Source organism: Dama dama, chromosome 21 (genome assembly GCF_033118175.1).
Source record: "Dama dama isolate Ldn47 chromosome 21, ASM3311817v1, whole genome shotgun sequence".
NCBI classification, from domain to species: Eukaryota; Metazoa; Chordata; class Mammalia; order Artiodactyla; family Cervidae; genus Dama; species Dama dama.
In genome coordinates this window covers 66749349-66766230 of record NC_083701.1, presented here as the reverse complement: position 1 = coordinate 66766230, position 16882 = coordinate 66749349, and positions in this window count along the sequence as shown.

Below are 16882 nucleotides of genomic sequence, written 5' to 3'. Positions count from 1 at the left end.
GTTGGACTATAAAGAAAGCTGAACACTGAAGAATTGATGCTTTTGAACTGTGGTGTTGGAGAAGACTCTTAAGAGTCCCTTGGACTGCAAGGAGATCCAACCAGTCCATCCTAAAGGAGATCAGTCCTGGGTGTTCATTGGAAGGACTGATGCTGAAGCTGAAACTCCAATACTTTGGCCACCTGATGTGAAGAGCTGACTCATTTGAAAAGACCCTGATGCCAGGAAAGATTGAAGGCAGGAGGAGAAGGGGATGACAGAGGATGAGATGGTTGGATGGCATCACCAACTCAATGGACATGGGTTTGGGTGGACTCCCGGAGTTGGTGGTGGGCAGGGAGGCCTGGCATGCTGTGGTCCATGGGGTCACAAAGAGTCGGACACGACTGAGCGGCTGAACCGAACTGATACATTTTATGTAATGAAGCCCACTGAATTTTTGAATGACTTCCCAACAGATGATAGAATTCCCATTTCTTCCACGGGGTTATTTATGACAGTCTGCAGAACAGAGCCGCACCTTGTGGAGCCTGGTGGCCCATTTCTGTGGCCTGCAGAGGCCAGGTTGCTGTGACGGGGACATTGCTTCAGTGGCTGGGTTCAGGAAGAACCACAGAAGCAAAAGTTAGGGTTAAGTTTGCTACCTTGCTGGGCATCACCATTAAGTGCTTAAGCATATAGTGATCACTACGGAGATGCCTAGGCCCTTCACATGGATTTTTTATCTGGAGGGCATTTTTCTTTGAGGGGGAAGTTATGACCCATTGCAATCTTGGCTTCAGAGATGACTTCAGTCTATTGAATTATGTCTTTAGTTTCCATATCTACTTCAAGGAGGCAGATAGAAACTATTGTGAATGACTGAGAACTAGAGTTGAGGAAGAACTGACAGTTCATAGAGATTGGCTTCATAAATCTTTCTGGTTGTGCATCCCATGTTCTCTAGTTAATGTGAAAAATCACATTAGGGTATGTGTTTTGCTCAAATGTATTTCTATGTCTCTTATTGTGTTTCTCTCCCTCTCTTTGTCTCTGTTTTTGTCTCTTAATTTTCTGTCTTTCTAGACATTTGCTCTGTGTATCTTATTTAGCCTTAAAATCAAACTACAGTACATATTTTACTAATGATATTTATTACAAACCACTTGTACTTTTTTGTTCTTAATCTAAAAATCAAATAAATCCATTATATATCTTTCTTAAAACAAGCCAAATTATGAGGAAGTTTTTCTTATATAACTTATGTCAATTGATTATTTTTCTGTAGCTATTGGCCCTCAATATTAAGGAGACCCTGGATGTGATGCTTTTAAGGGCCTGTTTCGTTTTTCTGGTCCTCTTTTACTTAAGTATTTCAGAAAAAGAACTGAAATTATCTGCTCATAAGTCCTTATAGGACTTTCTTCCCTCCGTTCAGGCCAGGATGCCAGCTAGGATGGAAGGCCCTGTGTTATTCAGTCTTGTCCTCAGTGGTCTTTCCTGCAAACAAGGATGCTTCCCAACCTCCTCTCAAGTCAGTGCATGTATGGAGCAACATCTGACTACCCCTGCCTGGCCCCACCTCCACCTGGGAAATATAAAGTGTGAGATACTGTGGTCCCTCTCACCCATGATGGAACTGCCTGATGTTCTAACCTTTCTCCTTTGAGAACAACCCTGAATCCCTGGTTCTGTTGTAGAGCCGTAACCCTAAGGTCATATCTAAACCCTACATGCCACCCAGATATAACAGAGACTGATGCAGTCCCCTAAGAGTCATTCTTTCTTTCAGTTCCCAGACTCACTCACAGTTAAGTATGTCCAGGCAGCTGAATTCCAGTCAATAGAGAGTGAGGGAATCAGATGCAGGCCACTTCTGGCTGGATCTGTGTTTGCTCCTTTATTCTTCCCCCTTCTGCCCAGACAGAACAGCAGTGCCCAGGATGACCTGGGAGCATCACGTGGGAGATGACAGAGCAGCCATCAGCTTGGGTCCCTGAATAAGTGCATGGAGCAGACCTTCCTCTTCTAAATCTAGAATGACCCAGTGTTCAGGGAACAGTTTCAACCTAACACATTAACTCTTTGTTAAGCGACTTAGTGGTGAGAACTTTCGGTGAGCATTCCAAAGCACAGCTTGTATTTGTGTGCACACTGCCCTGGGAAAACCAACCCTTTCCTGACATACTGGAGTCTGTTCATTAGCTTATGCTGTTCAACAGACCACTGCCATATGTAATGACTTAAGATGATAACATTTGAATTAATGAATAATGAATAATACTATTAGTTTATGGTGCCATGGGGTGGCAGTCAGCTGGGCAGTCTGCTCTTGCTTGGGCAACTCAGCAGGCAGCTTGCCTGGGGCTGAAAGGTCTAGGATGTTCTCATGGCCAGGATTGTTCAGTTTGATCATCTCTAATCCCACTCAATACTCTAATTTTGTCTTTCTTTCCCAGCAGAGGAGTCAGGTCCGAAGTGCACGTTATGGGAACTAAAAGCATAGCTTGTGCGTTGTTGCCTGTGGTGCAGGGTCACCCCCTGCCCAGCCCAACGCTGAGCAAGACTCAGAGGAAACTCAGAGGTAGGTGCCAGAGCCAAGGGCAGAGTCAGGGCAGCACTGTGCCAGCCCAGCTGTGGCTACTTGCATCTCCTTTCAAGTTCAGCTCGGGCGAGTGGGAGGCGGGAACCCATTTTTATTTCTGGTCTGCTTCCTGCCGATTGTGATTCTTCCGTTCATGCCCTGTGCAAGTTGAATCTCACCTCCACTGTCCTCCTCAGGGCCAGCTTCTCCTTTTTTTTTTTTATAGTTGTTTTCTTTTGTGGGGGTGATGGATCAATGCAGCAACATTTTCCAAACACAAATAAACCAGAGTGGAAGGTGCCCTTGAAAGTGCCAGTGCTTGGAGCGAAGTCCTGGACCTCTGCAGAGCTGTCAGCCTCCTGGGGGTCTGGTTTGTTGCTTCGGGAGGGACAGGTGGCATTGGATTTCTTAAATCCTCTACTTTAAGACGGCAGCAATCAAAAACCTTGAAACCTGCTTGAAATCACCCTCTCTTAACGCCTGGAAAAAAAGCCCCTGTGTCCTCGGGTGGTGGAGTCAGAATTGTGAGTTTTGTCTTCCACCCAAACACACAGTGGTAATGCCGAGAGATCTTGGGGCTTCGATGTTCCCCACACCTTCCCTCCTCCAGGGACCTGTTCCAGGGGGTTCAGCAGGAAGAGTGCCCCTTGTGCAGCCTCTTTCCCTCTAGCTCTTACATGTTTTCTTCCAAATAGAAAATTGGGTTAAAAAAGGCAGAGAAAATCCGTGAAGGGAAAAGGAGCCACAGGAGAGCACCCCCCCGCCTAAGGAGGGGAGAGGCGTCACTGTGGACGGCGTGGAGGAGCGGGTGGACAGTGGGCGTCAGCGCCTCTGGGCTCTTTGGGTCTCACGGCAGTGACTCCCCTCATTCTTCCACCGCTCCTCCTCAGTTCAGTTCAGTCACTCAGTCGTGTCTGACTCTTTGTGACCCTATGGACTGCAGCACGCCAGGCTTTCCTGTCCATTACCTCCTCCCGGAGCTTGCTTAAACTCATGTCCATTGAGTCGGTGATGCCAACCAACAGTCTCATCCTCTGTTGTCCCCTTCTCCTCCTGCCTTCCATCTTTCCCAGCATCAGGGTCTTTTCCAAGGAGTTAGTTCTTTGCATCAGATGGCCAAAGTATTGGAGTTTCTGCTTCAGCATCAGTCCTTCCAAAGAATATTCACGACTGATTTCTGCTCCTCCTGCCATCCCATAAATTGCCACCCTGAGGGCCTGCTGGGCTGGTGCCAGCAGAGAAGCTCAGGAGGGTCCAGCTCAGGGCTCAAAGAACACTTGACTGAGGCAGAAGAGCTCAGAGGTGCACAACCTGGGGCTCCAGAGTGGGACTTAATTCTCTGAAAATAACAATGAAGATGCAAATGGTGATGGTGGCCCTGGGGGAAAAGGAGGATGAAAAGGAAGCAAAGGGGAAAGAAAGGAGGATTAAAATGGATCGTCCCAATCTTGTCCTGCAAATGGGGAACTTTTTATTCCTCTATTGCTTCTTCTGGAGATTACAATTGAGAATCAGGAAGAAAGCACCATCCCGAAGCAATGGGCAGCCCTTTCCTATGCTATGAAACTGTTAGCATCATTTCTGCCCTGGAGGAGATTTTCAACAAGGGCAAGTTTCTTTGAGAATAAAAAATTAAACAGAGTTATCAGATTTCCAGTTAAGCTTAGTATTTTCAACTCTGGTCAACTGTTTAATGACTGTGCTGAGTCATTAAAAAGGAGAGCCTATTCAAAGATAGGTTCTAATTATGAGCAACAATGACCATTATTGATAGCAATCGGAGATAGGTGAGTGTGTGTTAAGAGATCAACAAAGAGCTTGGATGCAGAGTAAAAAGGAGAGGAAGTTGGTGAATGTTGGTAAATATGAATTATTGAGAAAAGGAAAGGGAGATGATACACAACGCAATCGAGTTTGCCAGGGATTTTTTGTGACGCTCTCAGCAAAGAAAGGAAAGAAGTGACATGATCCCTTTTTGGCATAAAATTAATACCATGGAAGGGCTGGGAGAGAAAAAAATGACTGAGAGGCTGATCAGAGAAGGCAGGGAACCTTGTGCAAGAGTTTAATAAGAGCCATTAAACAAAACTTCTTAGAGGCATTTCATCCAACTACTGCTTACGATGTTTGCTGGTCCATTTTGGCCATGATGAAAGTTTAGAAGTAACTAGTGTAACTAATAAATCCTCAGTCTTATTAGTTTGTGTCCTGCATGTAAGAGTGCACTTTCTTTTAACATCCCAATTAATTTACTCCAGTACCCATTGGCCTAATTGCAGGAAATTAGTTTCTCTCAAAAGTTCCCCAGCTAATTCTAAGATAACTTCCTTACTGCATAATTAAAAGGGCTCAACTGAGTTACTGCTCTGAGAACAAAGGGATAGACTGCTTCAAAGGCAAGTTCTGGGCTGCATCCAGAAAGCAGAGACTCTTTTGTTACTTTCAAAAGGAAGTTATTTTTTTCAGCTTTCAAGCAAGCACCCTTGATCTCTGCTGGTACCTGAAATGCCTGCTGGGTACCAGACACTTTGTTGGGCATGACCTTAGATGAAATACAGGTTTAGTTGTACAGCCAAGTCCCCAGGTAACAGGGGCATAAAGAGCATACCAGTTTGTGTCTCTTTCTGCAAGTCTGGCTGGCTTGTTGGCCCTGCTCTGCAGAGTCATTTGAGGGGTCAAGTGTCTTTGACCTTGCTGCTCTGCTGTCCTCAGGGTGTTGTCCTTGCCCATGTATCCCAGGGTGGCTCCCCATCCCATCCCATGCCAGCCCCAGAAAAGGAGAAAGGGGAGAAGAGGGCAAGTGCAGAACTCACACACAATTCTTTTCAAATTCGAGAACTTAGGCATATGATCATATCTAGCTGCAAGGGAAGTTGAAAATACAGATTTTTACTCTGAATCAGTTCAGTACCACATCAGTTCAATTGCTCAGTTGTGTCTGATTCTTTGCGACCCCATGGACTGCAGCATGACAGGCCTCCCTGTCCATCACCAACTCCTGGAGTTTACTCAAACTCATGTCCATTGACTCAGTGATGCCATCCAATCATCTCATCCTCTGTTGTCCCCTTTTCCTCCTCCTTCAATCTTTCCCAGCATCAGGGTCTTCTCCAATGAGTCAGCTCTTCACATCAGGTGTCCAAAGTATTGAAGTTTCAGCTTCATCATCAGTTCTTCCAATGAATATTCAGGACTGATGTTCTGTAGGATTGACTAGTTGGATCTCCTTGCTGTTCAAGGGACTCTCAAGAGTCTTCTCCAACACCACAGTTCAAAAGCATCAATTCTTCGGTGCTCAGCTTTCCTTATGGTCCAACTCTCACATCCATACATGACTACTGGAAAAACCATAGCTTTGACTAGATGGACCTTTGTCGGCAAAGTAATGTCTCTGCTTTTTATTTTATTTTATTTATTTATTTATTTTTTTTATGTCTTTGCTTTTTAATATGCTGTCTAGGTTGATCATAGCTTTTCTTCCAAAGAGCAAGCGTCTTTTAATTTCATGGCTGTACTCACCATCTGCAGTGATTTTGGAGTCTAAAAAAGTAAAGTCTGAGACTGTTTCCCCATCTATTTGCCATGAAGTGATGGGACCAGATGCCATGATCTTAGTTTTCTGAATGTTGAGTTTTAAGCCTACTTTTTCACTCTTCTCTATCACTTTCATCAAGAGGCTCTTTAGTTCTTCTTCACTTTCTGCCATAGGGGTGGTGTCATCTGTGTATTTGAGGTTATTGATATTTCTCTCAGCAACCTTGATTCCAGCTTGTGCTTTATCAGCCTGGCATTTCACATGATGTACTTTGCATATAAGTTAAATAAGCAGGGTGACAATATACAGCCTCGACGTACTCCTTTCCCGATTTGGAACCAGTTTGCTGTTCTATGTCCAGTTCTAGCTGTTGCTTCTTGACCTGCATGCAGATTTCTCAGGAGGCAGGTCAGGTGGTCTGATATTCCTATCTGTTTCAGAATTTCCCACAGTTTGTTGTGATCCACACAGTCAAAGGCTTTGGCGTAGTCAATAAAGCAGAAGTAGATGTTTTTCTGAAACTTTATTGCTTTTTTGATGATCCAACACATGTTGGCAATTTAATGTCTGGTTCCTCTGCCTTTTCTAAACCCAGCTTGAACATCTGGAAGTTCATGGTTCATGTACTGTTGAAGCCTGGTTTGGAGAATTTTGAGCATTACTTTGTTAGTGTGTGAGATGAGTGCAGTTGTGTGTTAGTTTGAATAATCTTTGGCATTGCCTTTCTTTGGGATCAGATTGAAAACTGACCTTTTCTGGTCCTGTGGCCACCGCTGAGTTTTCCAGATTTGCTGGCATGTTGAGTGCAACACTTTCACAGCATCATCTTTTAGGATTTGAAATAGCTCAACTGGAATTCCATCACCTCCACTAGCTTTGTTTGTAGCGATGCTTCCTAAAGCCCACTTGACTTTGCATTCCAGGGTGTCTGGCTCTAGGTGAGTGATCACAACATCATGAATGACCACATGCACAACTGTAAATGTGATTTCAGTGGAAGAAAGACAATGTATATAATGAGTGAAAAGCAATAGTTGCTGCCAGAGGAACCCAACATACGTTTTCATCATTTAGTATTTACAGAAACTCTGAAAGGTATAATACCCCGGGAAAATTTAAGCTTAAGGAGGCATCTTCCATTGGTCAAACTTACCAGGAAGTGAGAGGGCAAGGAAGCCCAAGGATTATGGAGAGAAGGAGAGGGAAAGGGTAGAGCTGAATTTAAGAGCAAGCAGGTCAATGACATGCATGTCATTTAGAAGTGCCCATGGTCTTGGCATGGGAAGTAATCTTACAGCCCAACAAAATGAAAGCACCTTTATAACTGGTAATTGCCCGAGAGATGTGTGCTTAAGTACAACAGCTTAAGGAGAAAGAATTAGGGTAGTTCTGAGTTTGGGATTATAGCACAAGGTCGAAAGGAAAATAGTTTGTCAATTGTGCTTTCCGAAAACTCCTGTCCCACTCACCCAATGAAGAGATGGAGAGCGTTTTGTGAATATTTGATAGGACGTCAGATTGAGAGTAAATACAAAATAACACCAAATCCAACTTCCCTATTGTTCCCACACAAATGTGAAATGATACTGGCCCATCACAGAAATAAAGCTGCTCCTATGAGGGGCTTCCCCGGTGGCTCAGACGGTAAAGCGTCTGCCTGCAATGCGGGAGACCCAGGTTCGATCCCTGGGTCAGGAAGATCCCCTGGAGAAGGAAATGGCAACCCATTCCAGTACTCTTGCCTGGAAAATTCCACAGATGGAGGAGCCTGGTGGGCTACAGTCCATGGAATCCCAAAGAGTCTGACACGACTGAGCGACTTCACTTTCACTTTCACATGCCCTCCAACATTGGCTAGAATCGCTTTCAACTTCCCAAATGTCACCTGTTCCCCCTTACCCCCGGCCTCCGGATATGCTATTCTTTCTAATTCCACCGCCCTGTCTCTCTTCCAGTCCATCCCAGTCCTCTCACCCTCTCCTTTGTTCAGCTAATGCCTTCTCATCCATTGTCTCAGCTCAAGGCCACTTTCTCAAGAGACCTCCCGCTAAACCCAGTTAGACCTGCCTTCTCTGTATGGTGCTACAACTGCTGGTAATGAAGTCAAATGACTAGTTAACCCTTATTGAACATGTACCACCTGCTAGGTCCTGGGCTAAGTGCTCTCTGTACATGATCTCACTTAAACAGCCCAGTGAGGTGTGTACTATTATTCTCCATACTTTAGGGATGAGAAAACTGAAGATCATAGAGGTGAAGAGTGCTGGTTTCCTATGGCTGCCGTAACGGATTACCAAGGACTTGGTGACTTGAAACAACAGAAATTTATTCTCTTTTAGTTCTGGAGGCCAGGAATCAAAAATCAAAGCATGGGCAGGCTGTGCTCCCCTCCGAAGGCTCCAGTGGGAGAATACCTTCTTAGCTCGTCAAGCTTCTGGAGGTTGCATGTGTACGATGGGAGGTATGGCCATAATTCGAGGAGGAAGTGATGAGCTCTAGCTGGGTTGGTCTTAGAGGTGGCTGATGACTTGGGCCTGGAGGGTAAGTGGAGGAAGGAAGGAAGGAGGGGAGAGGCCATCCAGAGGAGAAGGAAATGGCATGGGCCAGCCTTGGGGGCTGGGCTCACGTCATCATGTTTCTTCTTCCAAATGCTTCTTGCATGGACTCCATAAGAGTCCTTGAAGAATTGAGGTAAAATTCACATAACCCAAAATGTTCATAAAACATAAAATTGTTTATTTCAAAGTGGCATTTAGTGCATTCTCAATGTGCTGCAGTCGTCATCTCTATCTAGTTCCGAAATGTTTTCACCACCCCAGAGAAAAACCCTATGCCCATCTGGCAGGCACTCCCCATCTACCTTCTTCTCCCAGCCCATGGCCACCATGGCTCTGCCTTCTGTCTCCATGGATTCTCCTATTCTAGATATTTTACATACATTGGAATCATGTGACCCCTGACCTTTTGTATCTGCGCACCCGTAAGTCTTTTCAACATGGTTTCCATCTTGCCTCTTTGTCTTTTCCAATCTGTCTTTCCTAAGTAGTCGTGATGCTCTTTCTAACCAATGGAGCTGAGCCCGCCATTCCCTTTCTTTAAACTCTTCAAATGCTTCCAAACACCCTTGAGATGAACTGTGTGATTGTGCCTGCCTGCTTCTCCAGCCTCAGCCTTCAGACTCCTTGGTCCCCACGCACCACTCCCACTGCCCATGGAGTCCAGACCCAGCTCTTTTCCATTCTTCGCTCAGCTCTGGGCCTTGCTATAGTCGTGACCCCTCCCTGGGCACTGTCTCCGACCTTGTATTAGATGTGACTCCCCCCCTAGAAAGCTCTGGACTGGGTTAGTGCCCGCATTCTGAACCCTTCCTTTCTGCTTTCCTGCCAGCCCTGTAGCAGCTGTCACTCTTCATTGAAACTTCTGGTTTAAATACCCGGTCTCCCCAGGGAATATTGGCCTCCTGGAGGCAGACACTGTGTGGGTCTTGCTCATGCCTTAGCACATGGCAGCAGCTGGTAATGTTTCTTTAATGAAGGGAGGTGGGAAAGAGATATTTTAAAGGGATATCAGAGAAGTTTTTAAAATGAGAGCTCAAAAAAAAAAAAAATTAAATGAGAGCTCAGATAATTGAGATGTAGTGTTATGACCACACTGAGGAGATCCTCGAATGCTAGGACTTTAGAGTTCATCTTGTAGGTCAAGGGTTAACAAATTCTAAACCTCCTGGAGGCCAGCAGGAACCTTAGTAGGTGGAGGGCCGGGAAAGGTGCAAAGGCGCTGGTGGGGGTGTGGTGAGCAGCGGAGAGCAGATGCCAGGGCCGGGGCAGCTGTTCTCAGCACCAGCTGATTATTGCCAGGTGGGAACGTGGGCCTGGAGTTGCCAAACATTCTGAGTTTTTAAGAGAAGCCAGAAATCTGAATGTGTGTATGTGTGTGTGTGTGTGTGTGTGTGCACGGAGACACACACAAGAAATCTCTATTTTAAAGTGTATCTGAATCAAGTTTTTGAAAAACACACTGTGAGCCAAACAAAAGCCATCTGGGGCTGGATTCAGCTCAGAGGCTTCTAGTTTTCAGCCTCTGCTAGAGGCCTGAAAGATTCTTGAGCTGGGAAGGAACAGATTCAAAGTGGCATTGTGGGGTGATAACCACAAGGGTGATATACTATATCGCCATAGAAGGATTGCCTGGAGGCAAGAAGACCAGCTAGAAAGCTGGCACACCAGTTTACAGTTCATTCAGTGTACTCTGGGCACCAGGTATGTGCCATCCTCTGTGATAAAGGTGTTCTGGAAAAGAACTAAGATGGTAGCTGCAGGAATAAAACCAAGACCTCCTTTTCTATTGCTCTGGAGTCTCATTTTTCACTTCAAGGCTGACGCCTTGCTTTCCTAGCTCAGAGACCTTGTCTTGGTGACTCATCCAGTAGCTCCTCCCCTCTGAGACTGGTTCCCTGGCTTAGATATTTTTTAGGGATTTATTGAGATATTATTGAGATACAAAGTTGTATAAGTTTAAGGAGTATAAAGTGATAATTTGATATATTTGCAAAATCATTACCCCCGTATCATTAGCTATTGCTTCTATCATTTCACATAATTATCATTTATTTTCTGTGGTGAGAACAGTTAAGATTTACTGTCTTAGCTACTTCCAAGTGTATAATACAGAATTATTAACTCTAATCACGATACTTGTCTTATAATTGCAAATTTTCGACCGACATCTCCCTGTTTCCCTTACACCTCATTCCCTGGTAAACACCAGTCTACTTTATAGTTCTATGAGTTTGGTTTTTTTAGATTCTACATATAAGTGATGTCATAAAGTGTTCATCTTTCTCTGTCTGACTTATTTCACCCATAAGCATAGTGGCGGGATTTCCTTCTTTCTCGTGACTGGTATGATATTCCATTGAGCATATCTCCATCCTGGGAGCTTCCATCTACAGCCAGGAGAAATGTCTATACTCAGGTGCCTTCCTAAAATTAGGAGGGAAAGAAAGACCTCTTGAGAGGGAATAAACTGCCCTAACATGGAGTTCAAGCTTTGAATATTCTTAATGGGCTACTTTATGTATTTTTGTTTCTCTGCCATCAAATCAACAGTGCTTGAGGAACAAAGCAATTATTATAACAAAATAAAATCTTTAAAAAACACCTGAATCATAGTGTATTTATTTCCATTCCCATCCCTCCAACACACACTCTATAGCAAGCTTTTGTGCAGAAAATGGAGCGATGAGATCTTGAGAATGAAGACTATACCCATCCCATACAGTACTTCATGTTTGCATGTTGGGAACAAGGGAGAAGAAAGAATCCAAGATGGGCAGAGTCTAAATGATCAGACTGGAAGAATGTAAACCATTAACAACAAAAAAAGGAAAATAGGGTGTTGTGGGATAAGGCTGGTTGGTCACAGTTTGACTGCAGTTAACTGTATCCTGGAGGTGATCATTGCCCCAACCTTGCCCTGGCCTGCCGAGCATCTTGGGGGTCTGTCCTGTTACACTTTTAGCAGAGGCTGGTTGAGGGGAAGGAGAAGAGACAGTATAATCTGGCTGCACCTCCAAAGCCTAACCTCCTCCTTTAATGGACAAAAATTAAGTCAAATAAATTTGCCTTTTTTCTAGTGGTGACTTCTAACACCAGCTGCAAAGGATCTTGGGAACTTTTCATATTAATTTTGAATGCCACTAGTATAATTGAGCATTGATGATATATGTGTGAGATAATTTGAGAAAATAAATTCTGTATTTTTAGTATTAGTGTTAATTTAATCTTAAACTTTATTGTAGAATTAAATAAGCTCAGAATCATAGAGTTTGAAGAAATCTTAGAGCTAATTTAACTTAACTTCACCCAACACAAAAATCCACAGTAATAATACTTTGATGTTTTATCTATAAGGCAAGCTTTTTGTGGAAAGGGCCTGTGTCATTTATTTTTGAATTCCAAGAGCCTTGTATAATAAGTGCTGGTTTCTGTAGCTATTCAATATATTGATTAGTTGGTAAGAAGCAAGCCAACATATTTAAAAATAAGAAGTCTAAGTAAGTACCCAAATCTAGAGTTTTGTTCAGTTTTGCAGGGCTAAACCACAGATTTTAGATTAAGAGAAACATCTGAATCAATGACTGTAATGGAAATGTTAAGACTATACAAAGATTTACATCCTGATTTTCCAGACTGACCTACCAGAGTTGGAAATTAAAACACTTTGTTCAGGAAAATTTCAAATGGTGTTAGACCTAAACCTTGACTAGTTAAAAAGTAGATCAAAAACTCTTCAAGACTTTGAAGAGATCTACCCCTTTAAAAAAAACAACCAGATGAACTACAGAATTCTGACTTTAAAATATGCTTTTAATAATAATATTTTGAAGATTGAAAATAAAGATTTCACATCTGGGAATAAGAAAAAAAACATAATGGATTTTCTCTCCCATCTAAAAAGACAAATCAAGAATGCTAGTTGGTCAGCATAATTACGGCAGCAGGGACTGGAGACTTTCTGATAGGAATATTCACAGCAGGGAGTGAGCCCAAATAATAAAATTAAAAAACTTTCCAAAAATGACGAGGGCCCAAATTGTTGCGTCTCCATAGTAACAGGAAATGCAGTATTTATACCTTTATTTACCCTTCTTTTCAACCGAAAAAAATGCTTGGCATTTGCCATGGTAACACCCACATCATATATGCATGTATCTCTTCAGATATGGGGCCTGCTGGTCTAAAAACAACAAACACATACCAAGACATGAGCGTCATGTGAAACCTCTACTCACTTTACAGTGTTTTGATGGAAAAATATGTCCCACTGGACCCTGACATCTTTTTCTCAAGGACTGTTTTCCAGTCTCAGTGGCAGAAAAGCCAGGTGTCTCTCTGCTGCTTTCTCTGCTTCCGAAGTCACAGTGAGAATCACACAGTCCTGCAGACATGTCTTTCCAGGTGCAGGTGGAAGTGGGAGAAGGTTCAGGGTGGGAGTGTCGGTGACAGGATGGGCTGGAGGGGGTCTGCGGCTCTGGCAGGAAGGGGGCAGACGGTGCTGTGACCACAGTGCCTGATCTGAGGTTTAGGCGAGTAAAGGAAATAGTCACCTGTGTCCCTTGAGTGACTTGAGAAGCCTGGGAAGACCTCTTTTCTCCAGAAGACGTCTTCCTTACATTTACCTTGAGGGCTGAAATTCAGGCAACCATATTGTCCAGTCGCAGCAGCAACGTGGAGCCTTGCAGTGTGATCATCTAGGTGCATTCAGCAGTAATCCCAAAGTAGTCTGTACCACCTTGGCCGTATAAGTTGATGCATTCATCGGCTTGTCTGAGTCCAAGGAGAATTGGACTTAGGACTGACACTCATACAGGGTAGAGGAGAAGGAAGGTGTTGGAGGTGGGGTGCTCCTGAGTGGCTTCAGAATTTGGGGGCTTCAGCAGAACTAGACACAGGGTGGGGCTCAGTGTACTGAACTGGGAAAGGAGAATGAATAAATAATTGGAGAAATATTGATCGTGTCAGCTGTGTGGCAGATACCAGGCTCCGAAAATAAACTCTGCAATTTTGTCTGTGGCTGCCCAGGTTTTCAGCTTTCTAATTTACCCTGCTGTTGGCCTGACATAAAAGCCTGGGGTCTGGCTGAGAATCAAAGGTTCCGTGCTGTATTGTATGGCCTCCATCCCCATCCTCTCCGGAGCCCTTCTCGATAACATCTTTCCCAGCTTCGCATCTTTGGGATGACCAGTGTATCCACAGGAGAGAGCAAACTTCCGTTGCTCACTGACATTTCCTGTCCTTATTTTATTTGGCGCTTCCCTTCTCTACTCTTCTTTTATTTCCAGTTCTATGGCCACTATTTTTGGTAGCTCCTGACCCAGATAATGTTGAGGAAAAGTAAGAGTGCTCTGAGCTGGGAGTAGGGCTGTGATGTTCTGTTCTCAGCTTTGAGTCCCATTGAGCAGGAGGTACTTCTGGCTGCCTAGTCACATTAGTCAGGCTAGGCTCTGTTGCAGTGATGAACACTCCAAAATCTCAGTGGCTTAGTATGTAAAGGCTTATTTCTTATACAAGAAAAGCCTGGCAGTTCCCAAGGGCATTTTCCTTCCTCGCCTTGACTCAGAGGTACAGGCCGCTCAACATCCTGTTAATGCTTTTAGAAGCAGGAGACAGACTCAGAGGGTCATGCACGGGCTCTTCAGTATTTCTGTCCAGAAAGTGAGGTGTATCACACTCACTTATGGCCCATTGACCAGATCTAGCCATATGGTCTGCCCCCAACCACTGGGCGTGTGGGAAGCATGGTGATGTCTAAGAAGATATTCAACCTTCTCAGACTTGTGATTCCAACAATCAAGGTAGTGAGGGTGAAGTCAAGATAAAGTGATCAGTTGTTCAGTGATCCAAATGAAATCTGAAGATATCACATGACATCACATGAAGTAGGAAAAAAAATATATGTGCCCCTTTTGCTAGGAATGGCCCTTCTGGTAACTGTCCTCACACAGGTCAGACAAGTTGCAGAGCCCCCTCCCTGGTACTACACGTTGCGTATTACACTCTCAGTATAAGCTGGGAACAGCTCCTGGTGTGAAAACATTCATGGCTGGAGCTTCTTGACTGTTCCAAGTACCAATGCCCCACTGCTGGGGATTTATCACTTAACATTTTTTTAAAATTTATTTTTGATTGTGTTGGGTCTTTGTTACTGTGTGGGCTTTTCTCTAGTTCTGGTGCTTGGGCTTCTCATTGCAGTGGCTTCTCTAGCTGAGGACCACGGGCTCTAGGGCAGGTAGGCTTCAGTAGTTGTGGTGCCTAGGTTCAGTAGTAGCAGCTCCCAGACTCTAGCACACAGGCTCAATAATTGTGGTGCACGGGCTTAGCTGTTTGGCCGCATGTGGGATCTTCCCAGATCATGGATCAAACCCGTGTCTCCTGAATTGGCAGGTGGTTTCTTTACCACAGAGACACCAGGGAAGCCCAGTTTGTTGCCTTTATATCTCCGTAGTTCCACTTGGGTTTCTGGCACCACAAACCCCTGTCTGTAAACAATTTGTTCTTTTACCAAAGACAAGCTGGTATATCAGAGCAACTGTGTCTCTGCTTTAGAGACATGATTGTTCCAGAAAATTATCGACTTTATCCGAATTACAAAAACAAGCCTCTCAAATTCCAACAACTGCCGACCAGGGATACTGTGAAGATTAATCAAAAGAGGTGGAATGATACCAGTAGCATGGTGAGTGTCTCAATTCCGAGGGGCTCCATGAAGTGTCAGTTAGGAAGCTGACAAGATCTCGATGACTAAGTTTACCCTCCGCAGTGACAGAGACGAGGCCAAACTGGACCCTGGGTCTTGCTGAGGGGAGAAGTGGCGTGTGATCCACTGAGTCTCACATCCAGTGGGAAGCTGCCTGGTTCTGCTGGAGGCACTGACGTCTCAGTTCAGTTCAGTTCAGTTGCTCAGTCGTGTCCGACTCTTCACGACCCCATGAATCGCAGCACGCCAGGTCTCCCTGTCCATCACCAACTCCCGGAGTTTACTCAAACTCGTGCCCATTGAGTCGGTGATGCCATCCAGCCATCTCATCCTCTGTCATCCCCTTCTCCTCCTGCCCCCAATCCCTCCCAGCATCAAGGTCTTTTGCAATGAATCAACTCTTTGCATGAGGTGGCCAGAGTCTAGCAGAGCATTAAAGCAAGGCTGGCTCTTCTAAGTGTGAGGCCTGTGCACTTGCCCAGGTTGCACACCCAGGAAGCTGGCCCTGGTAAGCACAGGAGGTCAAGGTCATTGCTGAACTCCGTCCGCCATGGATCCTGGAGTTTGAGTCTAGTTTTTCCTGAGTGGGGCTCGATCGGTCACCTCGAGCAGGAGGACATGGTGACAGACCCTTCAGAGAGCTGAGTTGCAGTGAGTAGCCCCTGATCAGCACAGCGGAGCCCCCATACAGGACTTTTCCTCCCCTGCCCTGAAACCTCATCACTGGGGACAGAGGGGTAGCGGGAGTAAGATGGGGATGTGCAGGTGTGTGCCCTTTCCTCCTCCAGGCCCAGGTCTTGACTATCCACTTTGTTTTCACTTTGCATCCCAAATAATCCACTTGCACAAAAACATCAGTGAGCGCTGAGACTCTTTGTAGCTTTCATTAGAGGAAATCTAGGGGTGCACACCCTCATCATCTGGATAGAACTTAAAATCTCAAGTATCTGTTTTGTCCCTGGTCCCCTGTGTCACCTCCCTCCTCTTTACTCTGCTGCTTTCCTTTCCTACCCTCAGCTCCCTTGGTTGGCCTCCTCCCCTTTATTTCAGGAGTTCCAGACTCCTGACTTTTTAACCCTTCATGCAGTTCAGCTCTACCACAGCATCTAACTCCCAGTGGAGCAGAGAGACAAAGAGCCCTTCAGCCAACTTACCTTCTCCACAGAAGGTGATTTAGTGACTATCTTGGTGACTCAGCATGCCCCGTGGTGTCTCTCTCTTCACCTCAAGTTATAAATCAATGCTAATTAATGCATTCTCAGTGAATGAATCCTACATTCTCTATATTTGTTACTTTCTCATGACACTTCTATCCCAGATTTCACGTGGAAGGTCCCCACTACTGTCCAGCCATGGGGGGTGGGGGAGGGGGAGGGCTGTGGCAGTGTGTTCTTCCTAAGCGAGATGGGTCTTCCCCCTGAATTCTGGCTGGAGGGGGTTTGTCTTCCTGGGGTTCTGGGGGCAGATAGCAGTACTGAGTCCCAGTTCTGCATTGCTGCTACTCTCTGTTCAGAGACTACTTCATT